At 32.4% G+C, this 12513-nt stretch overlaps 1 protein-coding gene across 10 annotated transcripts in view; it reads right to left on the bottom strand.

Moving 5' to 3' along the window:
- The window catches only part of LOC119635656, a 53801-nt gene extending 42860 nt beyond the window's left edge, over window positions 1–10941 (bottom strand). For 4 of the 10 annotated variants that reach the window (XM_038030571.1, XM_038030570.1, XM_038030572.1 and 1 more), the window contains exon 1: window positions 521–875. The gene's annotated coding sequence lies outside the window, so the exon portion shown is untranslated. Of the gene's footprint in view, window positions 1–520; window positions 876–4461; window positions 6648–9838; window positions 9914–9995; window positions 10707–10807 lie in introns of those variants that run through there. The other 6 variants (XM_038030564.1, XM_038030563.1, XM_038030565.1 and 3 more) reach the window with 5 other exon arrangements.
- Window positions 10942–12513: the final 1572 nt, after the last annotated feature.

Raw genomic sequence — 12513 nt, 5'->3', positions numbered from 1 at the left:
AAAACAGATCAGCACACGGCATTACATAATTCTGGTTTCTATTTTAGTTTTCCTTTCTACGGCAAAAAAATGCTGACAAAGAAAGGGCAAGTTGGTTAAAACTACGTCAGATCACATTTTAGCGAACTGAGCCATATGGCCTGGCCATAGTCTGCAAAACAACAATGTATAAGGAAGCAACATTCAAAAGGATTCAGTTCAGGGAAGCCAAAAAAACTTTAATAATATTGACTTGACACCACTCTCACGAAAAAATGAAATCTGTAACAATACTCAAATGCCACGATCTAATGGACTTATTATACTATATATAACATCTGGTCACGACAATTACTTTAAATCACTTTCGCATGCGCAATAAATAGAATGAAACAGAAACTAATTCCAACAATTTTTTAAGAGAAAACATATGTATACATATATCTTTGAATTTTAAGAGATGTTTTGACTCGTGTTTTTAAAGAATTCGAAAATGTTCATTAAGTTTAAAAGTGTCTTAAGTCCATTTGTAGCAAGTAACCTTGGTTACGCATTCCGATAACGCGTCTTCTGATAGCGCTTGGACACTTTGCCGCCATAAATTCAAGCCAAGTCTTTCCTCAGATGTCAGCTTTATTCGATTCTGGGATATCGTTTTAACTCGACGGAAGAGATATAGTTCCCGATAACAGATAAAAAACGTGACATAGATGTCAGTTAAGGTGCTTGCTAAACTTAAGGACGAAAGTACATATAAGCCCGCGCGATCGCAATGTATAGCGATTTCGTTTTTATGGCGACACTAAAAAATTGAGACGTTACCAGCAAGCTAGTAGCGATTTATTTTGCCGAAATGGAATTCATGCTCCGCCGGAAACGAATGACAATATTTTGAATAAACAAACGTTCAACTGGATTGAAAAATCATGCGAAAGCTATTTAAAGCTTTTAATCAATGATGTCTTTTACAAAAAAAAAAAATAAAAAAATAAAAATAAAATAAATAAATAAAATAAATAAATCTATGCAATTCGATTGCGAACAAACAAATTCAGAAATCCAATTTGTTTAAACTAGTTTAACTTAATTAAAGTAAGTGACCTGTAAATAGAATTTAAAAACAACCGCATCGATTTTAAAATGTGATGCATACACAAATAAACTAAACTAAGAATATTTTATATCACCTCTGTGCGAATCATGGATACCCATCATCTAAGAAAGCAAATGAAAAAAATCACAATATTTTCAATTTGAAACCCGTAGGTAATTAGGACATAAAATTATTATCGTGATGTAAATAAACTATTGGACTTTCGGTTCGGTTCTTCCTGCTGGTCACAGAAAACAAAGCAAAAAAAAAAAAATACAAAGGGTATTAGTCTTCAGTAATCTTCTTTTAAGTATCGCGAATCAAAGGCCGATGGGTGTGTCCAATTTTTTGATTTGCTACCCGCAGAACTATAACAGATAACAGATAGATGGAAAATTGTTGAAGAGATCGATACGATTAAATTATTTAAGTCAAGCATTTGCACGTAATCCTAAGACAACAAAATTAGCATAGCTTATATGCTTATATGTAGGTAAGTATATATGAAAGTTGGGTTAAAGTGATTTATGCTGAAGCTTTATATTACATTTTCGATAAAACATGCAATGCATTTATTTCTGTGTAAGCGCATGCACTTGCAATCGCCGGATTATGAGTATGTGTGTGTGTGTGTGTGTTTGCATAGATGCTATGGCAAAAATTTTTGTTTGATTTGACAATTTTTGTTTTTCATTTGCGGTCATTCATCACATTTATCATTCTAGTGTACTGTTTATTTATTAACAAACGCATATTTGCATCAGAATTCCTGGAATGTTTGCTTACACACAATATCTAACGGAACACGATACGACGACGACGACGACGTAGAGATCTCAATTCAAGATTGTTTTGTGTGTGCTTATATGAGTAAGCGTAATGTGAGCATATCTATACGTATATATGTATATGTGTGTTTAACTATCCGACTAAGTCAATTCGCGAAATAAGTTAAAAAATGAAAACTTTTCTAAAATTTTAACATATCTTCATAAGCATTTTCCTATGAAAATTTTAGATATTGAACTATGCGTTATGAATGTTCGATTATCAGCTTTTTTCACTTATTAAGCAGCGAAAAAGTCTCTATCTATGTGCATATGTAGATCTTCAAGCAATGGAAACTTCATAAATATATCCAATGACTTTTGATAAGAGCAAAAGTTTGTGCGAACGTGGGCTATATCGGAAATGAGTTGGAAGAGTTTTGCCTGTCGCTCCATGAAATGTTTCAGAACCATTTCCCAAATCGATATAAGCATACTTGCCCGTCTATCCATCTATCCAACTGCTTGCCTGTTCGTAATTTCCAAGATATATCAATGAAGTTTTGTGCACTGACATGTTTTGAGAAAGGCATTATATGAGTGAAATCGGTAGTATTTCGTTACATTAAACGATTGCAGAAAATTTGAATGGGATGGGACTATTTCTATGCCCTCTTCCATGTAATGCATAAGCTTCTCTATGATAAAAAGGTCAAGTTTTTAAAATTTAAAATAAATGAAAAATGAAAAATAATTATGAAGTGGACAATGGAAATTTATTGTCAAGAGGAAAGAAAGTTTTGAGTGAATTTCATATAAAACTGTTGTTTTTGAAATTTGAATTGACTCAGAGCGTTTTCAAAATTATGGGCAAAAATTAAATATACTGCGGTAAGTTTGGAATACACAGAGGGTATTATATGGAAGTCCATGCCCTACTCCCTACAGAAGAGTAAGCCTTTTTTGTCGCTCAAGATTCTTCTTCTTACAAAATCATTATTTTTATTGTTTATATGAAGAAATCTGCTACCGAAGCAAACCAAATACGTTCAGATGCTTATGGCGATGCTGATCCATCATATCCCAATTGTTAGTGGTGGGAAGTTCTGCCACATCTAGCGTACTCACTGGACATGGCGCCACCTGATTACCACTTGCTCAGCTCGGTGCAAAATCGCACGCGGGTCCACAAAGTTGAAGAAGTGCGAAAATGGGTCGATGGATGGATCGTTGCCAAACCAATATAAGCTCTCTCGACTTCATATCGCCATGTGGCGAAAAATATTCCAAAATGTTGTAGAAAATGATGAAAACCATTTTGATTAATGATAAAAATTTTTACAACCCCTCAATATGTCGAGAAGAATACATTGAACGACTTGAACAGTCCTAGGTTAGTCATAAGTATGCCCTACCCTAGTACCAAGGAGAGCCCTTGATTTTTCAAGTGAAAAAGTGATCAAAATTTTTGCAACCTCCCTATATATCAAGAATAATACAGTCGTCGACTTGAACAGTCATAAGTTAATCAGTAGTATGCCCTGCCATCAAGGAGGGCCTCAAATCGACAAATTTGTGTAATTATTTTAGGGTGCAACTGCAATAAGGTTTTCTCGCTTGCCTCCTTACATTTCTGATGCGGAAAATGTCAACATGAAGTTTTTACATTGATTAGCTTTGTTTCTTTTTTGTTAAAATTTAAATAGCTATAAATAATAGCGATACTTTTACATAACCACACCTACATTTTTTACATTTAAACTAGATTTTTTATAAAAAAAAAATTTGAATTCGAAATTGTTGTAGATGAATAAATGTACTCGCTTTCATCATTACATTGGTTGCACAGATAGATAGATAGATAGATATAACCTCAAATGCATATCCATTAGACAAATGTGAATATTAAATTTTGCATTATTGTACGTCATTGTAACGCTTAGTGCGAATGTGCAATTTTTCTATTTAAAATTTAAACGAACATGATCATTTTTCATAAAACAAACTGGCACAAGTAACGATCAGATGATCCATTTCATCATTTTATCTTTGCTACTAAATCATGAATTTACGTTACTTAAAAATTTGCGGACTTGATAAGCCTTTTAGTATATTCTAAGTGAGTAATTTTTGTTTTATGCATATATATACACATATTTTGTATACAAAAAAAGCCCATATGTTTACTTAATCTAATGATTCTTTTCCTTTTAGCATAAGCTTGAACTGTCAGAGATCTGGGCAGAAAGTGTTCTTCTGAGATTGTGGGTTTTCAGTGCATTTGAGTGCGGTAATAAATTGCACAATTAAGCAGTCAATTATGAGAAACATTAAAGAAATTTACTTTTTAAAAAAAATAAATTCATTCATTTTTAGTGCGCAATTCAAAGCGATTTGCAGACGCTCGGCAAATAAGTCGTTACAATTTATTCGCGACTTGCAATGACTTTAGTCAGGCTATTTTGGTTCTTCTCTTTTGATTGATTTCGATCTCATTCGTCCTTTCGCAGATCTACATAGGTCTTCGGCTATGTTAGATACAAAGTGAGAGTTAATTCTTAAAATTACAGTAGATATTAGCCGACAGATGTCTATGGTGGTTTACCTTGTCGGGTACAATACCTTGTCGGTTTAATCCCACGGTGCCCGATCACACGCGGGTAAATTTTTCATAACCGGCGCTCTCCAGAGAGTTAGACCATCCCTAAAAGCTAGGAGCTTAACCTACACTGGAGAAATCAGATATGTTTATTGTGTATGGCTCAATAAATCCACTCTGGGGAATGTTGAGGCCTATCATTATTTCTAATTATTCGCTTTAGGAATGATAGAAACAAGAACCACCACGGTACCCTCCGAAGGACTCACACCAAGCAAGTACCAATGTGCAATATACCAATGCTGTTACCTCTACCCGTAGGTACTCATGCCGTAGTGAGTGGGCTTCTGACCCCTGTGGAGCTTAAAGTTAGACTATAAAGCCTTTATCGTTACTTTACGCAACATAGTCACGGTTTCCTTCGGATTAACTATACAATCCCAGCTAGCCAACACCGGACTACCCTTTTTCAAGATATATTAGGATCATGACATCTGATATGGCGGGCAGTACCATGTTCTCCGCTATTACTATAACAACATATTTTACGTAACCAGTTACCAGCTAGTTGGTTAGTATCTCCTTCTTAGACACAGTGTGTGAGAAAAGATTGCTTCTTCCAGTGTACTCCTAAGCTATCTTTCAGAAAACTTGTCGCCAAGTTATAGGTAGTCCAAGCGTCCAATTCTTCTTCGCCGGCCAAGACCGTTTCTAGGCATCACCACAGGCAAATCTTTGCTCCCTCAAAAGCCGGCAAGAGGAATCGCTGAAGAGATCTGGCAAAGTTATCCAACTCAGTTTCCGCTTTTCGTCTTATTTTGGCAGCTGTCAAAGCCCGACGTGTCGCCTGGCTTTTCTTTTTTCTTTGGAGTGGTAAATTGTGAGCCGACAAGAGAAGTATCGAAATAGTAACCACACTCGACATGGCTAAGTTAAGATGCGTGAACGCAAAGTTAAGTAATATGAATCAATTTTACGATGAAACTTGTCATTCGGCTGCCAATTCGTGTTTCACATGTCGTTACACTGGATATAGAGAAAAAAATTTTGAAAGTTGTTCTCTAGAGTCACCTGACATTCTAAAAACCTCAAAAATGCAGAGAAGTCATTACTTGCGATTTGTATGAAATATGATTTGAATTGTAGAAGCATTCGACCGATTGTATCATTTGCGAAGGAGAGTATATTGGTGAACAAACTTGAATTTTGAGAAAAAATATTTTCTCAAAAAAATTTCACCACCGATAGGAGAACAACAACAAATAAAATTAGTTGTAAAAAATTGTAATCAGGGGAACTTTAGGTCGACCTCGTGACAAGGTAAAGATTTTATAATGATTTTTGTAGGGGCTAGACTTGAGCAGAATTCGATTTACAGGCCTTTTTTGAAAAAATTTTGTTATAAAGAAGATGTGTTAGTCGCGATATAAAATGAAGATGTTAACGCCCCAAGCGCCCGATTACAAAACGTGTTGCCTTCTTTTAGTTCGAAACCTATTGAAATGTTGTTGTTGTTGTTGTTGTCAAATTGAAACTTAGCTGTGATCGCTAAAGGCCGAAGAACTTTCATCAGATCAATCAAAACTTTTAACAGCTTTATGCCTTTGCTCACTCACGAAAATATTGTTTTTGTTTTTTTTTGTTTAACAGTTGGCGCGAGATAAAAGTATTTCGTGTGCCGATCTGTTTGTTTTAACATCGCAATGTTAACGAAATGATTTGCTATTTATTTATTTTTTTTTTTAGTCAAATAATTGATGCGAAAACAGTTGAAAGAGACTTCGATGGTTTATTTCATATATTTATGTGCATATCCACGTGGCGATAATTGTTGACCGCTTAAGTAAGTTTTCAATATTTTCTTATTTACTTTACAGTTTAGTTCTAAAATTTTGTGGCATTTCATTTATTATTTTTTCGCCATGGTTTATATTAGTTATGTTTATGTTATTTGCAGTTGACTAATGGCCTCTGGCAATGTATACTATGACAATTTGTACTAATCCGTTCACGAGAGTCAGCGCATGTAATGTATACATAGTCGTTTGATTTCAAGCCTGAGCTACACGACAATCAAGTAAAAAAGTGAATTTTGCTCAAATAACTTAGTAAAAGGTTTTAAAGTATTTTGTTATTTGCGGGCTGTTAGGTGATCGGTCATCAGGTTTAAGTATTTTCATCAAACATTAGTAATCATATGTGCTACGAGAGTGCTATGAGAGTTATGAGAGAGGAATATCCCGAAATTCTCGTTTTTTTTTTTTTTAATTTTTTTTTTTGTTACGTACTATATGCGTACATAATGACCATGTTGTATGTACTTTAATGTGTGCGTAGGAAATTGTATTTAACATTAAATTTTTCATATCAATTTCCGCGACAGAGCGACTTTCCTCAAAGAATCTATAAAGACGAAAATGGACAAATCGTCTGAGGGTTCCTCATCTGGATTCTGGTCGAAGACACTTCAGGATTTTTAAAACATTTTACATTAACGAAGTGTCTCGTAAATAAGAAAAATATATTTTTGAAAGGTTTACAACTTACAAAAACTCTTCATTTTTCTCAAAAAAAATTCATAAAAATCCTGTGAAGTACTTTCTTAAATATATCTTTCTCTTTTGAATTTTTTTTTAAACGATTTGATTTTTTTTTAAGGAAATTAATAAAATTAGAATTTTTTATAAGGTTTTTTCCGGGTCAAAAAATACTGTAGAAATTGTTGAAAAATTTTTTTCAAATTAAACATATTTTTGAAAAGGTATGTTTCACGTTTTTCTTAACGCATTCAACACCAGCTTTTTAAAGATATGAATCGCTTTCTAATTTTATATAGCATAGCTATGTTTAGCATAACTGATAAATACACAAGTATTATGGGAACTTTATAACTTTCCTACACTTTCTGTTTCACGCAAATATATCTATGTATATATGTAGTTCAGAGAAAAAAGTGACATATATATATATATATATATATATATAGAACAAATTTTGAGGATATCGAAGAAAATTTTTCCAAGGACACTTTATAAATATGATACACAGTTCGAAAGATTCATCGGATCAAAGATTTACCTGATATTAGTTTCATTTTTGCTCAGAACTTGGTTTGGTCGCAGTGACTGTGTCCATTTCCGCGATAATATTTAAAGCTTGAGTTTCAAAAATGGTAAAGACCTTATTAAACATAAGTTTACGTTAAAAAAAAATTATATAATGTATGTTCTGGATTAAACTAACAATGGAATGAGTAATGCCATCCCTCCTTACTAGCGTTGTCATGTTGAATCAGTAGAGTCTGTTTAGAAACAATTCTCGCTTTATGGTTGTAGGAATCTCGTTACTTTCTTAGACTATCACTACTCTATAACTCTACCTTTACGAGATCAGAGCAGGCTCAGCTAAGGTAACGCTTTCTTACTGATGTGCATAAAGTTCACTATAGACTTCTTTAACTTTAATATATAAAATAAACTTATCATAGTTCTTTTATAGGAACTAGCCATTCATAAAGCTCGGACGATGTAAACGAGCTGTTCAACCTGTTTGACACTTTTCGCAAAATTCTAAATTATGTTTATAATGTCATTATTGAACTCTTCTTGAACTCTTATTTCTTATAATACTTTAACACTACCAGGGAACACTCACATATCTTTTGCATTTTTGTCTACAACTTTCGATCAAGTCAATATAGATCTGAAAAGCTGTCACCCAAGTATTTTTGGTTCAAAAATTGTACCGATTTCTTTATTAATACGTCTACAAATAACGAGAAAATTTTAATTCCAAATGACTTCCAATGTATTTCCCATTCCCGTCTAACGCATATTGGATTGGATTTTATCGTTCATTGTGAATGTGTTAGTAAACTGTTTAGAAACATTTTTGCTATTGAGCATGAAAGTGCAGTCTGAACTGAACATCTGTGTCATAAGTTTCCGAAAATATCGCCATGGGATCGAATGCAAGTTACAGAAGGAAATGTGAAAAATATTGTTGCGAGGTAGTTTTAGTTACTTTGTCGGGGTGTTTGCAGGTAGATCTCGCCGACATTTTAACCTGATATTCTTAATCGATCTCTTCTCTTTGTTTGTTCTTTTCTATTGACAATTTTTTTTTTTCTTTTGTTTTGTTTAATTTAAGATTTTTTATTTAATTTCATATGTAAACTAAAAAATAAATATCGCAGCTCAACTCTAAATCTAAGGGCTATCTTTGTTTGAGCTTTACACCACACTATCTGTGATTTGGGTGAAATGTGCACAACGTGCTCGTTTTCAGCTTTATCGAATTATTTACAAACAGCATTTGCTTATACGAAGTGCTTGTTATTTTACTGTTCAATTTGGAAGGAAGCGTTGTTGAAAGCAATCGATTTTCGTCGATCATAGAAAATGGACGTACTACGAGACGTACTCTGGGAGAAGAAAAAAAAAAACCTGAATGAAGCTTGGCAAACTTACTCCCTTTAATTATCAACTGTTTCATTGGATGAATGCTCGACGAGCGTCTAAAGACGACCTTTTACGCACTTTTTTTTTGACACTTTAAAGGAGAAGGAAAGTAGTGACTGGAAGTCGACAATTCGTAAATATTTTTCATAATAAAAATGGTGTCGTGTGAAACTAATGCAAACTCAGAATACACAAAAAAAAAAAAAAAAAAAAATGAATTTTTATGGATCGTTTAGATGAATGGACTAGCTTTGTCAACGATAGGACAAAATACATCCGGTAGCGTGACGAGTTTCTATTACTTGTTGATCCTTTGCGTTCATTTTTATTTTCTTGTTGTTGTTTTCTTCTTTTCATAGTTTCTCATAGTTGAGTTATACATTGATGTCGGTTGTACTCTGGCCAACGATAGCATAAAAATTGAAAATATCAATTCAATCTTATTAGAAATGCTTGTAAATGTGTAAAACATTGACTGACGTTATAAAAAATTTAATTGTAAAATGAAGCGAGCAACTTGAAAATATATTTTTGTGTAGATAAGAACAATTGCAAGCGGTTTACTACGCGGATGACCGTAACCATATTCAAATTGGTTTATGAAAAATGGAATAACAAATGTATAATAAACGTGCTGATGCTACCGGAAAATTCGAAAAAGTGGCAGTAACTACTGCCTTAACTTAACTACTGGACTGTCAAGTTTTTAAAACTTAGTCAGGCGGATCATGCCTGCACTTTAATAATGCACTCCACGAGCTTATACAAAAAGAAGAAACCATAAGCTCCCCGAAAGAGCTAAGAGAAGCAATTAAAATATTTTAATTTAAACTTTAGCAAAATCTTAAATATAATAAAATGCAAATGCAAACATAGCACGTGAGAATTCGAGGAGAACACCACCTAACATCAAAAAATTTTTTTCGTGTTACAGAAATACCTTATAAATCAAATTAGGAAAGATGATGTGACGGCCTGTTAATGGTGCAGTTGTCTTTGCTCGGTATTTATGTTTCTGTATCGAAATTAAAAGATAAAAAGCAAAAGACATTTCTTTTTATCAAAATCAACAAACACCCACAGTATTAAACACTCACACTTTTGAAAAAAATTAAATGAACAGCAAAAAATTGTTAAATTTTTTACACAACGTACACACACCTTTTTACAAACATGCAAACATTTGCATGCACATTGTTGGTAACAAGTTAACAACTACAACAGATCGCCTAGTCACCCATAAAACGCATATAAATTTATTTGATTCACTTGGCGTTTAATTATTCGCTTGCTTTCTATGTTTATAAACTCAAATAATTCAAACTAATTATGACGCTTAACAAGCAATGCAAACTGAATTTATTCGTTTGTGGAAGACAGACGTGTATTTTGTTTTTTGATGAATGTGTTTCATAGTTTAACGCTCGCTTTGCTTTCTATTTTAATTTATTTTCTTTATTTTATTATTATTATTATTATTATTATTTTGTTTTTTTTTTTGGTTGCATGCTTCAACGAATTATGTATCTGTCCACTTTAACCGCTATTGCAATTGTTGTTCGAAACGCGTTGTCTTGCTTTACCTAATTTTTAATGTAATTAAATATATTAATATTAACACTGTTTTAATTTTTTTTTCATAATTTTATTATTTATAATATAAAAAACATTTATTAATTAATTCTATATATAAGAGTATTTACTGTTTTTTAATAGTTTCCTTTTTCACTATAATACATGTATTTACGCGTATTATTTCGCAAAAGCATTCGCGTTAAGAAATTCGCACTTCCTTCCCATTCAAAACACTAAAAAAAAAAAAAAAAAAAAAAACGTGATTTTAACCAATAAATAATTGAAATCAACAATAGAATTATAATAAAATTTTTAGGAATGCGACAGTCATTACCCCCACAATTATCATGTTTATTTTGTGTGTAATGTATGTTGTTATTAGAAAAAGTCTTTTTGACGCGCACTGTTTTAACGATGTTTACAAAATATTTAAATTATTTTTTAAATTTGCGTTTCAATCACGATAACTTTAAGAAGAAAAAAAATTTATTATATTATATTAATTAAAGTTTATTTATTTATTTATTATTATTATTTTTTTTTTTGGTAGATTTTTCTTGTGGTTTCACGCTTTAATTAACTAATTTTTTTTACACATTATCTACTATATTTTAACTTTAATTTAAAGTTAAAAAAACCATATCTCTGCCTTTCTTGATTTCTTGATTTCTTGAAATTCACACACATTGAAATAGAAATGTTTGGATTTATATAGTAGCTCTATTTCTTTCTCTCTCTTTCAGACTCAAGTAAAACAATCGTAAAATTATCTCCTCTCAGAGTAACATTTTCTTTTGCTTTTGACTGAGAGTAAAATTTACTTTGCCGTATATTTCTTAACGAGGCCCCAAAAAGATGCTGAGAATAGTAAAATGCAATTTCTGAGAGTAAAATTTACTTTGGTGTACACTTCTTATCGAGGCCCTAAAAAAGTGCTGAGAATAATAAAATTCAATTTCTGAGAGTAAAATTTACTTTGCTGAACCAAAGAAATAAAACAAAAACACTGGTTATATGGAAAGAAATCTCCTCTCAGAGTAAACAAAACTACAATAACAATACCAGCAATACTACGATGCACCCAAGTAATCAAAGAAATTTCTCTGAGCGCAAACAAGACTTTGCAAAGCAATGCCAGCAACACTCAAAGTAAGTAAAGAAATTTCTCTCAGAGTAAACAAAATTACAATAACAAACTAAGTTTTCAAAAAAAACAAAAATTCTTATTTATGTAAGAAAAACGTAAGCAAGTTATTGGGTACATGTTGTCGAGCAAGGTTTTGCAACTGTTAGGAACATTTCTTTGTAAATGTTGTTACGGTTGGATGGCGGGAAATGTACTTCCTGTTTTATTTATTTTCTTTTCTTCCATTTTTTTGAAGACATTGTGTTGATGATACATGTTGCCCAAAACAATTTTATTTTTATTCGATTCTTTTCACACGATTTTGATTGAAGACAATTAGCAAAACTGAATGTTTATTTTGGAAAATTTATTTGATAATAATACCATTTAATAAACAGTTGAATTTAGATATTAATTAGGTACTAGTTATGTACGCGTATAATAAAAAAAAAAAAGTTTTTGACATTTTTTTTTGTAGATGGATTTTGATCTTAGTAACAATTATCATATTAAACAATATTACACAGTACGTGGAAGGTAATAGATATATAAAAAGAAAATATTGTGACGCTTATTACACAAGTTTGCGCAAGTGCACAAACTCTACAATTCTGATATTGTTTACAATATAATGCTGAAGAAGAAGTCCAGCTTTCGTAAGTTCGTCAAAACTTCGCGGCGCCTATAGTGAACATGCTTTATCAAAACCAGCAGCGCGCGAATAATTTGCCCGTTTTCAGTCTGGAAATTTCGATAGTAAGTTACTCCACACGCTAGTTAGCGAATCGCAGAGGAAGTTTATAAAATTTGGCAGACTTTGTATCGTTGCGTAGCTAAACATTGACGAAAAAACAGTTTTAGTCCATTTGTCGATGGTCGAGTCAACATTATCGCATCAATAGGAATTGTCGAAG

The sequence above is a fragment of the Glossina fuscipes genome, unplaced genomic scaffold (assembly GCF_014805625.2).
Source record: "Glossina fuscipes isolate IAEA_lab_2018 unplaced genomic scaffold, Yale_Gfus_2 27, whole genome shotgun sequence".
Lineage (NCBI taxonomy): Eukaryota > Metazoa > Arthropoda > Insecta > Diptera > Glossinidae > Glossina > Glossina fuscipes.
Note: the sequence above shows the minus strand (reverse complement) of the source record. Positions and strands in the feature narration are given on the sequence as shown.